General features: G+C 50.2%; 1 long non-coding RNA gene across 1 annotated transcript; it reads right to left on the reverse strand.

Annotated features, from left to right (window-relative positions):
• Positions 1-606: 606 nt before the first annotated feature.
• LOC144367545 (uncharacterized) lies at positions 607-5,616 on the reverse strand. The gene is made up of 4 exons (XR_013427037.1): positions 5,448-5,616; positions 1,811-1,873; positions 1,247-1,417; positions 607-871 (listed from the first exon to the last, which is right to left on the reverse strand). It is a non-coding gene; the product is annotated as an uncharacterized LOC144367545 (long non-coding RNA).
• Between the last annotated feature and the right edge of the window lie 15,951 nt (positions 5,617-21,567).

Raw genomic sequence — 21,567 nt, forward strand, 5'->3', positions numbered from 1 at the left:
TAATAACAACAAAAGAAACCTTAGATCCAATCTCCCCTTACCTCCTCCCTGCTGTGTAAACTTAGGTAGGTCACTAAACCTCTCTGAGCCTTCATGTCTCCAACTTTAAAAGGGGGGGGGGGAATCCTAATACCTTCTTCCCTTAGTGACTCTGGTTAGAAATAATTGAAAAAAAATTCATAAATGAAGAAAATTCATGCCTGAATATGAAACCCAGAAATGCCTAGCACGCAATTGGAAAAAAAAAAATCTGCTGTTTTTCCTTCTCTTAGCTTGCTGTGGTGAGCACAAGGGCATCCTTACAACCCAGGTCAAGGTCTCTGTTGTCGTGAGTAGAATTTGACCACTCCATCCTCTGTGCTCTGGGACTCTGTCTCTCATGAGCAATTGTGACATAGTTTTATTTGCCTGTTAACCAGAGAAAAGGTTCTCCCAGGGCAAAGGCTTGGTCTTACCTCCTGTGCATCCCGGGAATGGCTACCATAGCTAGGATGAGATGGCATTCACAAGGGAAGGGGCGCGGCCGGAAGGGGCGCGGCCGGAAGGGGCGCGGCCGGAAGGGGCGCGGCCGGAAGGGGCGCGGCCGGAAGGGGCGCGGCCGGAAGGGGCGCGGCCGGAAGGGGCGCGGCCGGAAGGGGCGCGGCCGGAAGGGGCGCGGCCGGAAGGGGCGCGGCCGGAAGGGGCGCGGCCGGAAGGGGCGCGGCCTGGAGGTCCAACAACTGTGCTTTTGTTTTAGTTTTGTGCCCGTGCACACAGTGAATCTCAGAAAAGCTCGGCGAGATGGCTCAGCACTCCCGCTTTCCTTGGAGGCCCACCCTCTGCTCAGCACGTGGATCACCTTCCATTCTCAGTGGTCTTGCAGGGACTGTCACTGCAACAAGGGGAAGAGCTATGATGTGATGCTGGGCCACACACTCCCTGCCTGTGAGCCGGAAGGATTTGGGTGTGACTCAGGAAGTCTTTACTGCACGTGTGTTGACCTCCTGCGTCAGCGGGACCCGGCTGTGGCGGCTTGTCAGAGCCCTTCTCGGTGAGGCCAGGCCACAGGGTGGAGAGGACTCAGACTGAACCCGGTGGACCACGTGCGTACACCGCCCTCCCGCCCTCCATCGGGGGCGTGAGCCAACCCACCGAGGCCTGGGGAGGAAGGGCCTCCCCGCAGGACGCGGGGCTCCTGACTGGGCTCCGCCCGAGCCTGGTGACTTCCAGACCTTGGGCTCCTGGGGGGCCCCACGCTGGAGCTTACCCCGCGGCTCCGGGTCTCTGCCCTGGACTGCGGAGCTCGAGCACCGGGCTGTGTCCTCTCCGTGGCCGTGACCATCCCCAGAAAGAGCCGCTTGTGAAGAAAGGTGAGTTGAGGCCCGCCGTGGCGGAGGCCCCAGCGCCTGCGTGGAGTGGCCTCGGGTCTGTCCTCGTCCTGGAAGCCAAAAGGAGGGGCGGGGAACGGGTCCCACACCCTCCAGGGCACCTTCTGCCAACCTCCTGAAGGTCCCTACCTTCAAGCAGCCCCCGGGGACCAGGTGACACCTGGGCCTAAAACTCGGGACCACGGCACCATCCTCCGCCCCCCTCCTCCCTCCCCTCGTCCCCTCTCTGCCCCGTGACCTCTCCCCCCGGCCTTTGCGCCTTAGTGCGGCCCGACCTCCACACACGACTGAAAACGTCTGACCAGTGACTGAGTGACGCCGTACACACGTGGACACGCTGTGTGCATGTCACCTGTGCGACGTCCCTGAGCACTGATTTAACTCTAAATGAACATAAGGCAGATCCAGAGGTAGAGCTTGGATTTGCAAAGGAACACACTTACCATCATCCTCGATTTCACACCTTCCAGGGATGTAAGAAATGACTTCCACCAACAAATTTTGCACTTAAGAAAAAAAAAATTAAAAATAATAAAAGCCCCAATGGGTTCTCCTTGTTCTCAAACCCAAGTCCAGTATCAGCAAGGCCCTGACCTTAGGAGAGGTCCTGCGGTTATGGAAGCAGAATTAGCTCTTAGGTTTCCCTGGGGAGAAAAAGCCACCCTAGGTGTCCTAGGATCCAAATGACTCGATTCCTCCCCGTGAAACTTACAAAGCTATGTTAACATCATCAGAAAGCCTCCACTTTTAAATGGCAGAGACAGGATTTGAACCAGGGACGCCTGGCCCTAAAGTTTGAACTGAAACACTCTTAGCTCTGCGTGGTCAACGCTCAGTAATTAGGCACCAAACTGTGCCGCTGTGACTCCTACGCAAGGGTACTCTGTAAGCCCCAAGCTCCCGAGGAAGCACCAGGGTGTATCCTAAAGCAAATGGCCATGGGTCACCCCTGAGGACTCCAAGGGGGCGTCACCGATGCACCTAAGTGGCCGGTCCCTATGGGTGAGGTCCTTTCCAACGTGGACCTCACTTAGGCCAGGTGTTTGCTCCAATAGCACCTCCACCAGATTCCCAGCTGGCATCCAGGGTGCAAGATGCGAGCCACTGAAGTTTATTATTGGGAAAAGGATTGGGTGATCTCACTTCTTAAGGTCAGAGAGGTTTTGGTCTAAACCTGACTTTACTTTGCTCTGAGTAGACACAGGTAATTAGAGACGTCCAGTGGAATTTACTTTTGAAGTAAAAAGGTGCTAAGACGGTGTTGGAAGGTTCTAAAGCATTCCAAATGTCAAATATGAACGGTCGTAAAAAGGGAAGCTAAACATTAAGGAGAAACTGCTGCAATTGAAATGTCATAAAATAGGATAGCTTCTTCTGGGATTTTAACGTTCATGGCAGGTTTGAAGTGTGCGGAGCCCTTGAGGTGTTCTCCAGCATCCTCATCTCCAGATACACCAGACTGCTGAAGCCGAGGCACAACTCGGGAACTTGAGCCCAGATTTCCCAATTCTCGGCCCAGTGAACTCATTCATTAATTGAAAGATAAGAACCAAACATTGAGCTGAGTGTGGCTGGGAGGCTGAGGCAGGAGGGTCGCAAGTTTGAGGCCAACCTCAGCAACTTAGCGAAACCTGTCTCAAAATAAAAAATAATAGGAATAAAAAGAGCTGGGGATGTGGCTTAGTGGGAAAGCACCTGAGGGTTAAATCTCCAATTTAAGAAGAAGAAGAAGAAGAAGAATTAAATATTGGTGATAAGCAAGTTAATTTGTACCCTTTTGTCAAATTTCATGGACACTGTTAAATGTTTCAGAACCTAAGCTCCTCAGAATACTTCCCAGTGCCTTCAACACAGGAAATAAGTGTAGGGAGGGTCCCAGCTCCTGTCTAGGGCTCAGTCCAAGTCCGTGGTCCGTCTAGAGGGCACTGCAGGCCATGATCCCTTCCCGGAGACTCTCAGGTCTCTCCAGTGTATTAAAGGTCCTTAGACGTGTGGCCCAAAGGAGAGCACAGCATCCCCGAGTCATTCAGCCCAGTCGCCTGGAGGTAAGTAGCCCCCTGTGCCCACAAGGCTGCACTTCAAGCCCCCCACTGAGTGCTGGAACCACAGGCAGATCCAGAGTGTGCACCCATGATCTCCTGTGCACACGACCTCTGGTCCCAGGTGTGTCCTCGGCGTATTCCAGTGGCCAGCAACACAGCTCTGGAGCTTAACCGCGGGGCCATCATTAACTAAAACAAGGCTTGTCCGACGTGAGCACAGCAGTCCTCTGCAGTGGACCTGATGGCCGAGATGGTCACTAGGTGGTCCCCCAGCGGGCAGTTGGAAACGGGGATATGCTATTCTTCCCTTTGTCCCAGGTAATGGGACACTTCTGGGACCCGCGGGGTGAGTTTGCAGTGAGCTTGTGCCATCAGCGTGTGTGAGGGGTGGGGAGCTCTGTTTCCAGGGGTTCCCAGGGGGTGTGGCCAAGGGGAAGAGGTTTGGAGGTGGAGGAACAAAGGAGGTCCTTAGAGGGACTAGATCAACGGTTCTCAAACACTGGGGTGTATCAGAGTCACATAGGGACAGTGCATTGCCAGGGCCCACTTCCCGAGTTCCCGATTCAAAAGGTCTGGGCTGGGCACAAGTGCTGGCATTTCTGAAGAGTTCCCAGGTGGTGATGGGGTTGGTCAAGAGCATCCTTCAGATCCTTGCCCATTTATGGATCGGGGTGTGTGTGTGTGTGTGTGTGTGTGTGTGTGTGTGTGTGGTGTTGAGGTCTTTGTAACGCCCTATCTGAGGTGCAGATGGAAAGGACCTCCCGTTCTCTAGGCTCTCTCCTGGTGGTTTCCTTTGCCGTGAAGACGCTTTTCAGTTTGGTGCCATCCCATTTACTGACTATTGATAATCACATAACGACTTCATGACATCCGCCAGCACACGGACCCTCCGAAGGTGATCACGCCAAGTGAAATAAGCCAGTTCCCCAAAGCCCAAGGTCCAATGTCTTCTCTGACATGTGGAAGCGCCCTCACCACACGGTGGGGTGGCGAAGGGAAGAAACGATATTCAGTAGATTGGACAATGGGGACAGAGGGGAGGGAGGAGGATCCTGAAAGGAAAGACAGTGGGATGGACCTGACGTGATTTCTCCTGGACATAAATGAACACAGTGCATCCCACCTCCGTGGGCCTCCGTGAGTATGGGATCCTCCCTAGAGGAAGACATGGTCCACGTCTGTGTCACTGCATCACAGTGGACCCCACTGTCGTGTCAGACTCAAAAGAACCGATCAAAGAAGAGCCATCATTCAGGAGCCCCTCGTCTAGGCCCTGGAGTGTCTAGCTTGAGCACGTGGACCCGTGGCCTTACGCATGAGGACACCCTCCTGCACACACGACATCCTAATCGCACAGGAGGGTGTCCGCACCTGACATCCACTGTTACGCTTCAGATGTGAGGTGTCCCAAAAGCTCAAGTATGAGACAGGGCGAGAGTGCTCAGAGGATGAGCTGAGCGTGTCACCTGATCTGTGGCGTGACCCACTGGCGGGGACGAGCTGGGTGGAGACCACAGGCAGGTGGGAAGGAGGTCACTGGGGTGAGCCTTTGGGGTTTGTGTTTGTCCCTGGGGGGCAGAGCTCTCTCTGTGCTTCCTGGTGGCCACGACTCGAGCTGCTTTCTCCCCCACACCCTCCCGCCATGATGTTTGGCCTCACTTTGGGCCCAGAACAATGCAGTGGTCAACTGTGGACTGAGCCTGAAACTGTGAGCCAAAAGAGACTTTCTTCTCCGACTTGTCCCGTCAGGTCCTTAGGACACGCATTGGAAGCATTCACTAGACACCCACGATGGCCTCCTGGGCCATGTGGACTCAGGCTTCAAGGACCCCTCCCACACTGGGTGGGTGTCCAGTCACGCCATTTCCACCCCTCCCTGGGCAAAAGGTGGGTACTGCCCGACCACGGAGAGGCCTAGCTGGACTCTGACACCTGCGGGGGGCAGGGGCGGTGCCCTATTTCACAGCTCGCAGGGCGGTCTCTTCCCTACGCCCATGTGTGAGCTCCACAGAAAGACAAGCCACTTTGAGCTACTTACCCCACCCGGTCACGCTGGCCAGCCCATCAGACTCGCACACCCTGGGATTTAAACACGAATTGCTGCATAGACCCCGCACAGGGACCCCACCTGAGGAGCTGCCCATGACTCTGCTTCTCCCCGGATCCTGGAGTCCGGAAGTCTGCGTGCCCAGCCTCCTGGGCTGCTCTGTGCCCTCCCTCTTCTCCTTCCTAACCCCCCACTTTTCCTCCCATCTAAGCTAGTCTGTTTCTGTGGCTCAACACTTAAGATTCTTCCAAAATAAGCGACGCAGGCTCCATATTTAACACAGATTTTCAAAATAGTCTCTCAGGATGAAGAAGGGAGACGATCTAGCATTCAAGCTGCAGCCCCCACTGCACCCCCTCCCCTGCCCCGGGAACACCCCCAACAAGTTTCTAAGAAGCTCAGATTTTTAGGGGGCACAAAGAGCAGACCTTGACCTATATATCTGCTTATGTTAGGGGCCCTCGTTAGCAAAGAGAAAAAGATCTAATAAATACCATGGGCAAAAAGGCAGCCTGCTTTCCTTGAGAATCTTCATGACAAATTCCCATGTGGGCTCATCCCCAAGGACCCCCCAGTGTCAACAGAGAAGTCCTGCTATGCTCAGGCCCCACCCGGCCCACCTGGCTGTACTCCTCATTTCATCAGCCTGGAGGGAGTCGGGTCTTTGGATTTGGTAGAACACATCCAAGGGCCTGTTTCCTCCGCAGGAATTGAGTTGGAAATAACAGCCGTGATTGAGCCCAAACATGTTAATTTCAGCATAAATCCGAAAAGAGCAGACATCAGCAGAGACGCAGCCGAGGGGGCCCACACAGCAGAGCCGCAGGCCGCTTATAGCACAGCCCCAAATAGAAGCTGCTCCGCGGAGCCTGCAGAGAGGAAGGGACCCGCACGCAGGAGCTTGGGCTCAGGGACGGAGGGAGACGGAACATGTTTCCTTCCTACAGTCTCCTCCAGCCAACTCTGGAAGAAGCCACTGTCCTCAGGAAACGGGGCCCCTCCACCCAACCTAAGGAACTTCTGCCTCTGGAGACAGAATTTCAGCACAGAGCTCAGGGGCCCCCCAAATTCAGACCCACAAGTCCTGAGTCAGACCATCTCAGAGTCGGGAGGCTCGGGCTCCGGAGCGCAGGGAGCCGTTCCTAGAGATTATTCTGATGGACACTGCACCCCAAGGTGACCCTTGGACATTCTGGTTTCTAATCACTCCATCAGGCAGCTGGGCCTGGACCCCCTCGGCTCATCGGCCTCCAGGGAAGGAGGACTCGGGGCCATTTGTGTCCACGTAGGGAACAGGAGCTCCGAACTGTGGGGCCGAGCCTGGCTGGGAGGCGGGGGTCATTCAGGCAATCAAGAGCCAGGCCAGCCCAGGGGGTGACTTGGTCCCTGGGAGCTCATCATCCGTCCTCTCAAGGCCTGGCCTCAGGCCCCCGGGAGAAGTTCCATCAGGTCTGAGAGTCCATGTTCTCTGCAGAAAAACTCTGAGCCTGGGACATGAGTCTAAAGGGGGGACAAGGCTGAAGGGAACTGGTCGTGCATTTCATTCTTGTTCCTGGATGGACCACGTTCCCCACCCAGGATGGAGACAGGACAGATGACCATGCGTGAGGCCTGGAGAGAGGAGAGAGGAGAAGGAGGAGCCGCCGCCCAGCTCCACCCACACATGACCACCACGTCCTTCAGCCTTTGATCCCTGGCGTCACTCACTATCATGTAAAGAACTGGGTTCTGCCCTATCCCCTGCCATGGACTTGCTGTGTGTCTTTAGCAAGTTTCTTAACGTCTCTGAATCAGATTGGAATCTGATTCATAAAATAGGTCCAACAAAACTTATTTCTGTGAATCTCAAAATGAAATCATATTTATTGCTCAAGAATGTGGCCCACCAGTGAAACATCCTGAGGTCATTGTTTGACCTCCATTCTCCCCTGGGCCGAGTAGACAGTTTTCACAAAGGGACCTGATTACTTCTGAAATGTCGATTCTTGGCGTTTCTCTCTGAAGGTCAAAGTGAAAGAGGCTGGCACTCCTGACAGGCGGGAGGTGTCACTCTAATTCTCTAACCCAGCTCTGCACTGGCCACGCTCTCAAGATCATCTTCCTCCCAGAGCAGGGTGACACCTCGACACCTGGTGTCACCAGGTTTGAGGCGTGAACAGAAGTCCTCATGAAAATGTTACGCAGGATGTGATAGTTCACAAAGTCACTGTCACCCTGGCTTCATTAAGTCACCACATTAGGCAATTCAAAAAAGATCCTTAGAGAACAGGACACAGGATACAGAGGTGGATGGAAACCAGGTAAGTGGATGCTGCCCCAGTGTTTCCCCCAGGGCAGGGCAGAGGGGCAGGGACAGGGGCAAAGAACAACCCCACAGCACGGAAGGCGGAGCAGGCCTGAGGGGTCAAGGAGGAGGTAGGCTCCTGATCCAAGGCAGGGCCCTGAGAAGGACGCCTGGCCATTGGTGGAACACCCCTGACTCCCACACCCAAGGTGGTTATGGATGGGTGTCCTCAATTCCAGATCCACAAAGGGAGAGAGCCACTGTTTTAATCTCAGTGTCTATGAGTTAAGTGATTTTAGATTCCACATTTGAAAGAGCTCAGGTGGCCTTTGTCTTTCTGTGCCTGGCCTGTTTCACCACCAGGTCCAGCCATGTCAGGATTGCATCCTCTTTAATGGCAGCATAGTATTCCATTGTGGGTCTGTGTACTGCATTTGATCGTTATCCAGAGTATCCCAGAATCAGAACATCGTGTTGTAATTTATAAACAAATACATGGATTATGTGTAAAGTAAAAATATATTGTAAAAGGAGGTTAAAAAAATCCCTCCCCACCTGTGTCTGAAGGCTTCAGCAGGAAACTATGGAGCTGACAGAAGAGGGGGAACTGTGAGAGCAATTGGGATTGTGTAGGCATAGCAGCAAGGCCACGGGTGGGTCACTGGTACACCCAGGTCTCTGGCTTGAGAAATGAGGCAGATGAAAGAGAACATTCTGGAAGAAAACTGCATTAGAGGAGACAGCGTTCAGGGGAGGCTGGGCTGCCTGTCCTGGGCTGGGGAGGTATCCGGATGGGGACGTGTGACGGGGAGCTGACCTTCTGGGCCAGATGTGCTCAGGAACCGGACTGATGGTGAGAAACAGCGTCCCTCTCTCAGCTGCCCTGCCCTGACTCTGACAGAGGGTCTCCGAGTGGTTATTACTAATCCTCGGGGGCCCCAAGACTCTTCCCTGGACCGAACCAGCCAACTCTCTCGCCCTCTCCTGCCTTTGCACATCAACCGGCAGAGGGATTCTGTGAAGTCCCAGGTGACAAATGAAGCCCTTCCCCACAGAGTTAGGCCCAAGCCCAGAGCAGCAGCCTGCCTGTCGATTTATTGTCCACGTAAATCATTCTCGACTCTTAATGTTAACGCCAAATATAGGTGTTCTTCCAAGAGACGGAAAAGCTATATTTTTGCAACTGGAAATTAGAAATGTATTATTAACAGTGAGTATTAATTATATATTTTAATGCTCATGTGGGAGAGGGGATGGGGCATAATCTGCAGAGAGGCGGGGGTGGTGGGGCTGAAATCTGCACTCTCGTTTTATTATTAAGCACAGTCCCCATTTCCTGCGCCCATGAATATTTCATTTGGAATATTTATTCCATCTTATTATTCATCCATTGCTCTTCAGCTAAGCCCCGGTTTTAGACAAGTCTTCTCTCTTCCTCATCTTGTTCTTGAGAGAGTGATTCTTGTCCAGAGATGATATATAGTTCTGGAAAAGAATAGTCTGAAAGCCAAATTAACATTTACTCCCTCTCTAGGAAAACTCGAGTTTTATTAGTGATGGTGGCCCCATGACCACTCAGAGATGGGAACAGCTCCATGGGGAGGAATGTCGGTTCTCTTTAGCATTGGTACTGCTTGCTCCACAAAGTCTACCTAGTTCTAATGTGTCAGTCAGCTTTCTGTTGCTATGACAAAACACCCGAGACAGATCAAGTTAAAGCAGGAGAGGTTTATTTTGGCTCCTGGCTTCAGTCTATAGTGACTTGGCCTCATCACTCTGGGCCCGAGGTGAGGCTGAACATTGTGGGGGAGGCACATGGTGGAGCAAAGCTGCCCACATCCATATGGAGGCCAGAAGCACAGAGAGAGGGAGAAAGAGGAAGGTAAAGGGGATGGAGACAAAGTGTAGTCCTCAAGTTCACGTCCCCAGTTATGGACTTCCCTCAACTAGATGCCCCTTTCTAAGGTTCCCCCCGCCCCCCCAGTGCCCATTCAGCTGTGACTCCATTGATGGATTAATCCACAGATGAGGTCAGAGCCCTCATGATCCAATCACCTGCCTGAGACCCCCACCTCTGAACGCTGCTGCACGGGGGACACAGTCCTCAACACACGAGCTTCTGGGTGACATTTCAGATCCCAATCAGAACACCTAAGAGCCCAGCTCCAAGTCTACAGTATCGAATCCTGCCCCTGTCCGACCCCCACGAGCATGTGCTAATTGTGAGTAAGGAACATGCTCCCCCCAAATACGCCCACCCTCTGGGTGGAAGGTCACGTGCAGATTCCAGGAGGCCCGCAGCTCCTCAGAACCGCACATTTGTACACATGCACAGAGGCAGGCACGGCAGGCTGCCAGCCCTGGAAACGCTGTCCAGTGCCCAGGGCCATGTGCTGGATCCACTGGCTTCTGTGTCCTTCCTGGGCACAGAGACCACCCCTGTGCCTTCAGAGCGTTACCCTAAATTAAACATGGCTCTTCCTTCTACTTCAGAATATAACCTCACTCCATCCTCACAAATTCACAGCAAGACACTCGTCATGACATGCACCTTCTTTGGGGGGTGGGTACCCGGGATTGAACTCAGGGGCACTCGACCCCTGAGCCACATCCCCAGCCCTATTTTGTATTTTATTTAGAGACAGGGTCTCACTGAGTTGCTTAGCGCCTCACTTTTGCTGAGGCTGGCTTTGAACTCGCGATCCTCCTGCCTCAGCCTCCTGAGCCTTTGGGGTGACAGGCATGCACCACGGCACCCAGAGTTATGTACACTTTGGATACAGGTGAACTGAGTTCCAGAGGATAAGAAACAAGCCCACATGGGCACCTGTTAGCTCCTGCAGGAACGAGATTTGAACCCAAGTCTGATTCCAAAGCTTTTTTGTTTAACCAGCTCACCCTGGACACTCAGCCCATTCCTGTTTGAATTTGAGAAAAATAATGATCATCCTAATTTTAAACAACAGTAACGGACACCACTTATTGATGGATAGGAGGAGTCTTCATGCATTATCTCATTTAATTCTTGCAACAATCATCAAAGCAAGTATAGTTATCTTTCCTGTTTTATTGATGAGAAAAAATATCTCAGCAATGATAAGCAACTTGCCCAGAGACACACAGCTTCCAGAGGTCACACCCTCCGACTCCAAGGCAGACGTGTTCTCATGATATGGAAGCAGTCGTTTCAAAGACCCCGCTGATTTTCCTACCAGTTGCCCAGAGAGTTGCTAACGGTCCTGCAGAGCCCTTCCTCAGAGACTCTGATTCTGTTTGTGCCAGGCCACAGGATTGACAGTCCTCACCCTAGGCCACCACCTTCTGCTCAGGGTCCTGATGAGCCAGCCTGTGGGTCCAGAGGAGCTCCGTCTCCCCTGGTCCAAACTTGTTCCTTGACTTGAGAGTCTAGTTTGGTCTGGGTAAGAAACTCCTGAGGGTCTAGCAGAGATTTCAACGGGGCAATCTCTGGGGACAAGCGAAGGGGGGACTCTCTTATGTATGATCAAGGACGCCAGGATGGTGATAGGGGGAGTGCTAAGAACCACCCATAAAACTGCAGTTGAAACCCTAAGCAAATGACTCCATGTTTAATTGCACATGTGAAGACAATCACATGCAAAACTCCCTAATTAGAGCATAACTTTCAAAAGACCATTTACATTTCCTGACAAACTAACGGCATTCTTAAGCAAGGACGTTAAGGAAGAAAGACCATATGATGTGAAACTATACATAGTGTCTGTCATTATTTAAATTATCTAAAACTGGGGAGGCCGGGGACATGAACAGTAATGCTAACGACGGTGGCCAACCAACAGAGACTGCAAATTTTTCTTATTTTACACGTTGTCGATTTCCCCCAGATTTTCCTGGGTGAACACATTTGCCTTTATCTTAGATGGAAATAAACGTTTCAGTCACTGTGATGCATTAGGTTATAATCTTAAAACGTATATGGAAGTGGAATTCTGTAGATCGACAAGGAACTTGAAAGAACTTGTAGAGTCCTCCAGTTCTGTTCCTGCACCCTCAAGTCATTAGACGATGCAAGATCCCTGTCCCCTGCTCCTTTCCTTTGGGATGACAGAATCAGAAACACTCACACTTTCTTCACAAACACATTCTTCAGAGTCAAAGCCCCCTCCCTACCTCCCACCCAGCATTCTGGATACAGAGTATGCCATGTGGCCAGCCAAATTTCCTAAGTTTCATGGCACAGACTGTCCCCATGTACATGTCCCCGGGACCCTAGGAACCATAATGTCAAAGAAGAATAAAGGGACCCTGGTGCTTCTACCAAGATTCAACTAATTTACTCTACACACTTTTCCCCTCTGGAAATAGCAACAAGGAAAGCATAATTATTTCTCTCAAAACCTGTGCTCAACTTTATACCATGAGCTGAGCATCTCAATTTTCCGAGTCACTCTTAATTTTGTACGAATAAAAACTTGATAAAAAAAATCAGGAAGCTGTGAGGGCTGTCAGTCCATTTCCTAATGATGTCGGTTTCCTTCTTCAAGGCCAAAGCTATAATGTTAATATTAAAATATATGTTCAGAGTGGTCCTTCTCAATGCCTATTAAGCGAGGGAGCAGGCAGGAAGCAGAAAAGATCGACAGTATATTTTCATTCAATCTCTCTTAAAATAATGATGCATGCAGCCTCTCGTCATTACTTTTTAATGATCTTAGCCTAGTTAATAGCACAGTAATATTCCGAAAAGGAGCAAGGGATTATTTCCACATTTAATTTTCATTGCAAAAAATGAAAGGCGCTCTCTATTTTTTCCTGCCCGAGAAGCTGCCTCTGACTACATTAGCTCCGCCACATTACAACCAAGCTAATGGATCAAAGCCAAGTGATTAGTTTCCTAGTCTTTTGAGCATTTCCAAGAACCGACTGACTGGCTCCCAAAGACCTGGACGTGGCTTTCCACGTCTCCATCGAGTTTGCTCCATTTCCCATCAAGTCGGGGCCTTCTGACCCTCCCACGGGCTTGACTTGGGCTTCACCACTCGGGTTCCTTTGTATGTCTGGGTGCAGGTGGTAATTAGAAAGGAGGGTTCTGGCAGGTAAACCAGAGACCACGCACCAACCTTCAGGCCTCATCAAAAGCCCAGATGACCCAGAGTGGCCCTGTGCAGGGCACAATCGTTCATGAGCTATTCTGGGCAGGGCCTTGCCCTAGACCCTTGGCACACAGCAGCGAAAGCCAGAGATGCTTCTCGATGTTGGGTCTCGTCACAACAGAATTTGGGTGTGATACTTCCTCAATTCTAGGATGTTCTCTGTCGTAAGGACTAGATTTTACTTAATACTCTCTTCTTTCCAGGAAGAGGGAGAAGAATGAAAAGTAGCAAACCAACTTAAAATTTTGATATACATTGTAAGATGCATCCTAAATAATATTAAATATGAAAAAATATATCTCTAAAATACAAGATGTCACTATGCACCCAATAGTACGGCTAAAATTTAAAATACACCTCAAACAATGGCACAATGGATATTGTTGGCCAAAAAGTTCTGATAATTTATTATAAAACTAAATTCACAACTATGCCAGGACCCAGCAGTCTCTTCATTAGTAATTATCCAAGAAAAATGAAAGTATATCTCCACAAAAGATTTATAGCATAATGTTGTGGCAACTCTATTCATAACAGCAAAAACCTGGCAGAGTTATGAGGCAGGGGACTCAATGAATAAGATCTGGTGTCTTCTCTCAATGGATAAAAACCAAACTGCTGACATCAATGATATAGATGAATTTCGTATGATGCTAAGTGAAAGATGTGAATCACAGAGTATATTACAACTCCATTAATATTAAACTCAAGCAGGAAAAATAATCTGTGGTGGAAAACCATCAGCTCTGCCTCTGGAGGTTTGGGGCCAGGGGCTGACAGGGAAAGGTTTAGTTGAAACTTGACCTTCAAGCCCTGTAACTTCATAGGAGCTCAGGAGATGCAGATGTCACCATCTTGAAAACTTATGAGGCGCCATGTGTAAGAGCTATTGGGGCCAGGGTTGTGGCTCATTGGTAGAGCGCTTGCCTAGCATGTGTGAGGCACTGGATTCAGTCCCACATACAAATAAAACCAAATAAAATGAAGGTTTTGTGTTCATCTACAACAACAAGAACTATCCATTGTATATTAAACTCTAAAGTGTGTGTGTGTGTGTGTGTGTAAAGTGATGCCTACAACTTTGAAATGCATCATAAAATAAGCTAACAGGATAGATGAGAGTAAAGGACAGATGGGTGGATGGATGGAGAAGTGGATGAGTGGGTGGAAGAATGGGTGGATAAATGGATGGATGAATGGGGGGTGAGTGGGTGGACAGACGGATGGGTGAGTGGATAGTGGGTAGATGGATGGACCAGTGGGTGGAGAGCTAGGTGAGCAGATGGGTGTGTGTGTGGATGAATGGATGGGTGAGTGGATGAGCAGATGGAGGGGTGGGTGGATGGACGGATGGATGGATGGATGAACAGACAGATGGTTGAATATGCAATAAGGCAAGTACAGTAGACATATGCGGTTCCACTCTAAAATTCAACCTTTCTGTCTGCTGAAAATTATCATAAAGTATTGGAAAATATAGCATTGAATCAAATAAATATGGCAGATGAAATTTATTACCAATATTCCCCTGTCTTCCCCTTTAGGTGTTTCCCCAAATGTGTGCCCCCACTTAAAGGGCCCACTATTCCCACACGCTGCCTTCTGGAAGCTCGTGATGTTCCCTGCATCCCGTCCCATCAGACGACTGAAACGTAATCTCACGTGAACTCGTTATGATTTGGGGATAGGTGGATGTAAGTGACACGGAAGATATTTACATTTTAATCCAAAAGCTCGTTCAGCATCCTCTCACCGAGTCCTTACTAAACTTGCCCGTGGCCTTAGCCATTCCTTCACCTAGACACAGGGCAACTCCGTGCTCTGTGCTGCTCCTGAGTGCTAATGACCACGCTGACTGATGTCACGAGTTAATGTCGGCCTTGTAACCCGCTTACGGTTCACGAGTTGGTCTCCCTGCCCTACGGGTGGGCAAACAAAGCGACAGACTGCTTAAAGTGCTTAAAATCATGCATCTTTTCTATGGCAAAGCCAGTGTCAAACACGGTGTGTGCTGTGTGAAGTCAGCACAGTTTCAACATGCAGTGAAGGAGGAGCTCGGGAAGATGATCTTGAAGGTTCTTTTTATTCCAGAATCTTTAATTCTAGAGGGAGGGAAAATGACTGTTCTAGACCCTGTTGAGCACAGTCATCAAGTCCAAGGGCCTTTTTGAAGTTAGATATAAATTAATAATCAACTGAAACACCTCGACCTCTTTAAAGCATTGCCTGCCTGGGCTCCTGCAGGCTGGTTATTTCCTGGGGTCCCCCAAACACAGTGCAGAACAGACCAAACTGAACCAAGATCAGTCAGAGGTCGATGGAAAAGGGCATCCCGTGTAGCCCACAAGCCCAATGCCAGCCATCCTTCAGTTGTAGCCTTTATTTTATTGCAAACTCAACCCTGGACATGATGAGAGTGAGCACGGCTGTGTTTCAATAAAACTTTATTTACATATTTCAAAAAAAGCACATCAGCCATCAGCAGGCACCAATGGATCGCCCCAGCTGAGGGTTGTGTTCGTTGTCCCCTGGAAGCTGCAGCAAAGGGAAGCATCTGGCGTTCCGCAGCACTGGCTTTCAGACAGACACGTCTGGACATTTTTTTTTTCCACACAACTTGGTGGGAACCTGCCTTGTCCTTATTCAAGAAATGTTAGTTAATGGTGGATAGTGCCCTTGGTGTATTAAAAAAAAAACAGATCAAAAAAGCATCCTTCCTGTGGACAAACCTCCTGGAATGTTCTCTAAAGGCCACATATACCCTCAGTTGAAACTTTCCTGAATGTGCAGGTGGGGTTCCAAATGGGTCTGGGTGCTCATCCTGGATTTCCCCTCCTCTTATGCCTGGTAACTGAAGGGAGATTGGCGGGTTGTCAATAAGCCAAAAGCTTGTGTCCCATGAGACGGTGAGTAAGGGACACCCCAGGTCTACCACAAACAAGTGGGAGAATTCCATGGCGACCTCACAGAATATTGATTCAGGACTTGACGACCCTGAAATGACCGGCCAGTCCTTTGGTTGGTTTTGGGCTGCAACTGGCTCGTGACTGGTTTCTCTTACAGAAATTCATGGGTCAGGAATGAGGGTTTGGGGTTACAGCGCACACATTTCTCGTTTCCATATTACCTGTGGCAGCGGTTTCTTACCCAGATGATCAAGCACGTGGTGACAATCTCTCCCCGGTTACACACAAGTATGTGGCTGGGGAAGACTTTTGACACCTCTCCCTCTCCCTGTTTGACTTTTCCACACCTCACCTCGACAGGCCCAGTGGGCATCATTATTTCATTAGCTGATGACAAAATAGAAGGAAAAAGGTTTGACTCGATGGTGGCGTTTGACCCCTCCCTACCTCTCCTGGAATAGTGCCAGCAATCCCAAGACCATTGGATTGAAACGTCACAGCTTTTACTGAGCAAGATGCTCTGCGCCTGCCGGTCAGTGATTCAGCCTCCCACCCCTGCCCACAGCGGATGAGCATCTTCCCAAGCTGAGCTGCTCCCTCTCCTGGAAGATTCTGGAAACCAGAGTCCACCTGGGCTCTGCTGCCATTTTGTCAGCTCCTCTCTGTGACCCACACCATGGAGATTTCACCTGGATCAGCTAAATGCGCAGACTTCCTAACGCATCCCGGAGGCTGACTGCGGAGGCCACTCAGCAAGGAGGACCTGAGGCTGCTGCTCTTAGCCAAGTCCTGAGATCAGATTTTTTATTGTCGCCTATTTCTGACATCTGTTTGGCCCCTCCTTATGCAAGGTGTGCAGATGAGGTTCCCAAAGGGGTTTGGAGACACTCAGCCCTTCTTCAGCCTCTTCTTATAACTGAAGGGTGGGTGGCAGGATGTCAGGATGAGGCCCAAAATATTGTCCCCTGAGAGGGTGGATGAACTGCAGACAAGTGTTACCAATGACAAAGGGGACCGGGTCCCTCCCACCCTCCCGGGCATCGCAGGCTGCCACACCCAAGTCCTCTAACCTAATTTGAGAGTTCCCCCAAATGCATTGGACTAAAAAAAATAACAGCAACCTTATATATAGTTTAAAAAATACAAGAAAGCTTCTCTTTTAATTTGGCAGAGCATTTCACAGAATTTCCCATGTTCACATAGGACTGAGGGCTAATTATCTATAAACTACCAAATGCCTTACTAAGGATAACAGGTGCTGGTGTTCGTGACCTAAGATTGCCACATAGTCAAAGCCCCAGGTAGGTTCAATTCAATGTTTTAGCAGGATTAAGTGGGCCAGGCAGAATTCATATGTCCTTCTCCAGTGTAGTCTAAGGGGTCTTTGATGCTAAGTGTATCACACTCAAAGAAGCCAGCCAGGAGAGCAGAGAGGTTGAGGAGAGAGGAATTTTGCAGTCTGTTGAAGGAGAGTCTGCAGCACATTAGTTATAACCTCAAGGGCTGTTCATTAAGTGAGGCAATTTACATAAAATGCCCAGCACATAGTAAATGCTCAATAAACATCATGCCCTCTCAGCCCCCTTCCTGAGGAGCACAAGCTATTTTCTACCTGCTCATTAATTAAAGAGAAGGCTGCACTTTTGAGTGGCGTGCGACACAGAGCATGGACAGTTGATTCATCATGAATAATGCAATGTCACAATCCGGACTCTTTATATTCAGATGAATTGTACATCATGTGCCACCCATGCTAAAGAGGACCATTAATATTTAGCATTCCAAGCTAAACCCGGGATGATTAATTTGGCTTTAACTTTGTATCTTCTTTGTAGAATTTTCAATCTTCTGTCTCCTTTTAAAGGAATAGCATGAGAAATATTTTCTATAACATAAGTGGATTTTGCTCAGATGCAGCTAAGAGCAGTTGAGTGGGATGTTTTAAGAGCCTCCAAAGATTCCCGGTAGCTTTATCCAGACAGTTCCATTCTGAAATTTCATCTCATTCTGAGGTGAGACATTCTGAAGTACAGGTTAGGGATCTTTATGGGCAAATGTATGATAATAGGTGGTTGGTTCAGCAAATCCATTCATTGGATGGAACATTACACAGCCATGAAAAATGGCTTTCACAAAGCACAATCAACAAGACAAGATATACTCCTGTCATGGATTTAAGTGAAAATAATGAGCATAGACCCAAGGACCAATAAAATACACTGATATCTTTATAGTGACAGTTTTAAGAAGTGAATCCACTAGTAATTCTTCTTTTTAAATTTTCTATAGATAATTTTCTCCATCTGCTATTTTTAACTGGGGAAAAAAATCCTTTAAAAATAAGTGAAACATCGCCACATCGCCGACTCTGAGCTCCACGAGGCTAGAGTCCTTCCTTCTTATTCACCATTATAATCCCCAAGGTCCTAGCATAGCGCCCATCATGTAAATAGATGTGGAATAATTTTTCTTTATCAACTTCGTGTTTCTGCAATAATTTTTATCAACTTGTATTTTTCAAGATGTCATTTTTATACCGGCAAGTTCCTGGAGCCAGGGAAATGAATGATATGGAAAGAAGGGATCCCTGCTACCAGCTCTTGTGCCTGCCCCTGGCCACCTGCCGTAGACACGGGATGTCTAATCGTGGTGACATCCTTGTGAGCCAATGTCACGACATGCATATTTCACGTGCATGACCTAGGCCCACAGAGGGAGCTACGGAACTTGCCAAGTCTGACTCTGAACAAACAATATCCAGCTACATGGACCTAGTAGGTGTCCTCTCCCCTACTAGGCTCACCTGTCGTTTGGACTGTTCTAGTGAATTCCTGAAGCTCTCCTGGTGCGAAGATGGCAACCTTTGGACATCTCAGTTCCTCTCGCCAAGGTTCCTGCAGCGGAGTGCCCATGTCCAGGGCCTGGCTGTTCAAATTGGGCACTTAACGGCCCAGGACATCTCCGGTCCATCCTGCATGTCACCCAGGGCCCTTACTGAAGCCTTGGGACTTGGCCTTCCAGAGACTCGCCAGCCTCTGGCCAGGCCGTAGTGGATGGCCATGCGGTGGCTTCCTGGCAGACCACGCGCACAACGCAGGCAGACCCCCGTGCTCCGTGCTCACGCAGCAGGGACTTCGGTGGGCCTTTGGCTCAATTCGCCTGCAGGTCTGGATGACACTCGCCTTCAAGGAGCCGCCTCCTTCCTGTGCTGGGTGCGAGTTCTAAGCCCTGGAGTTCAAGGGGACCCAGATCTGTGTCTCTCTGCAGATCACACCCACCGGGGGTGACATTGGCCATCAGAAGGATGACATGGAAGGACATAAACTCTACACCAGGTCAGAGCAGCCCACGGAAGCTGTGACAGAGGCACCTTCCCCGTCTGCAGGGACCACTACGGGGACCAGGGCTCTGGATTACGGAGGATGAGAGAGACTCCCTGAGCCAAGGACGGGAGAAGATGAATCTTCCCGGCCATCAAAATGGTCAGAACTTCCCAGAGCAGCAGCTGCAAGGAGAACACAGAAGCCAGGTGCAGGATCCTAAGGACCACGTTCAGGATGGTTCCCCTTTGTCCCAAGACCAACAGGAAGCCACTCCAGCACTACCAGCAGGTCCCGTGCTGTTTTTAAATGATCCCTTGGCCGGTGCTGGAAATAGCCCAGGCGAGGGACGAAAATGAACATAGCACCTTCTCTCTTCCTTGGCTCAAAGTAGCAGCTCTCAAGCCATCACACACCTTGGACGCTGCCCCCTTGATGAAGTCTTCTCTGCATTATGGTGCCCCACACGGGACACGCATGCTGTCCCTGGCTTAGCACATGCCACAGTACATTAGAGTTCATTGCTTACTCCTCCGTGACGTCACAGATCTCTAAGCACCACGAAGGCAGGGGTCACATCTACCTGGTCCACGCTTGCATTCTGCATGGTACCTACTAGGCATTCAAGAACCAGTTGCAAAATGACTTTTCATTGAGCACCTACTATATGCCAGGCATCTTCTAGTCCTTTGATACATGTGAATGCATCCAGGTTCTGTTATTACCCTCCCTGGTAACAGGTGAGTACACTGAGGCACAGAGAAGGCTAGGTGACCTGGCCAAGGTCGCAGGGGTGGGATGTGGCTCCGTCAGCCGTCACAGTCTCTGCCTGCACCCAGGATGCAACAATGAATCACAGAAGAAGGGGATTCTGATCTTCGGTCGCCAGCGTTTAATTATCTGTGCTAATGGTTGAGAGCAGTGGCCTGCATCATCCAAAACAGTGAGCGACTTCAAAATAATCCCTGGTGGACCTGAGATACATCTGGGTTTTCTCCAGTAGATCGACCTTCCTAAATTGCCACTTAAAATAGCCAATGACAGAACCCATTCCCGTTCCCTCAGTAGCAATCCAACTCACGGACAGGAAGTAACTAACAACCAAACAAGTGAGGCCAAAGAGAGAGGAAAGGAAAGGCACTCCATCAACAATTTAATTAAGCCCTCGCTTCCTCTCCCAGCCCACATGCCCGCGTCCCTGTTTCCTGAAAGCCACCATCGCCCGCCATCTCTGGTTCCCTCTCTCCTGTCCCCATCCTTCAATCGGGACTTTGTTCCCACACTGCAGTGGAATTGCTCCAGCAAGACTGATGGCTGCTGAATGGTGACAACCAGTGCCTTTGTCCCATCTCCAGAGTCCCCCTTGGCATCGGGTTCTGGGCCCATCCCCATCCTCTGGGCTCCCCTCCAACCCTTCGGACGCGGCTGCCGCTCTGAGGACCCGCGGGCTCTGCCCCTAGGAAAGTCCCCCCTGTCTCTGCCCCGAGTCTTGGCCCCTCGTGGGCTGCGGTGAGAGTCTCAATCTGAGCTGTCACTTTCTCTTTTTCTCCTCCCCGAACCTGGCAGGATGTCACAAAGAATTCTGATAAGGTGGCGCGACTCAGGGTCAGCGGGAGCGCATCAGTGCCCCCCTCGGAAATGCAGCGACCAGCTGAGCTGCGCAGAGTTGCATTCAGCGTCCTGGGTGGCTGCAAGGACATTTATTTTTTTTCAATTCTAGCAGGAAGAGTGTCATTTAAAGACAGGTGAAGGACGGCATCTGGAAGAGGGGTCCCAGGGTGGCACAGGCTAGGAGGTCCTTAGTGTCTCCATATGGCTCTGCATTTTAGAACATCTAAAGGAGATTCTACTTGAGGACAGAGTGGAACATCCCCAAGGACTGCCATTTGGAACATAGTCATGTGCACTTAATGAGCATGTACTGTATGCCCCAGGATAGTGTCTAGTGTCGGCATCTTGGGGCTGCGTAAGATGTGGCCCTTACCCTCAAGACCCTCAGGGTCCAAATATGCAACAAAAATACAAGAAGGCAGAGGAGAGGTAGAAGCCCAAGAAGGACTTCCTGAAGCAAAAATCTAAAGCATCTCAGATGCAAAAACTGCATGTGCAAAGGCACTGTGGTGTGAACAGGCGTGCTGTCCTGAGAAAGACAAGTGGAAGGGTGACAGGGTTCTGCTGGGTGCACTGTGCCTGTCAGAGGGAGGAGAAGAGGAAGACCCAGTGGCAGGCAGTGCCAGGCCACTCAGGGGAGACCTTGTGCTCCACTCTGAAGGCACCAGGAAGCAGCCTTGGGTTCTAAGCAGGGGACGAACGACAGCATTGGACAGGCTTTCTCATAGACTTTTCTGCTCCTGGAGTAAAGTCAGGCAGAGCCAAAGCGGTGGTCTCAAACCTGGATCTACTAGACTCACCAGGGAGCGTTTAAAAGCTTCAGTGGCAGGATCTCCCCCAGACCCACTGACCCAGATG

This window comes from Ictidomys tridecemlineatus, chromosome 10, assembly GCF_052094955.1.
Source record: "Ictidomys tridecemlineatus isolate mIctTri1 chromosome 10, mIctTri1.hap1, whole genome shotgun sequence".
Taxonomy (NCBI): Eukaryota; Metazoa; Chordata; class Mammalia; order Rodentia; family Sciuridae; genus Ictidomys; species Ictidomys tridecemlineatus.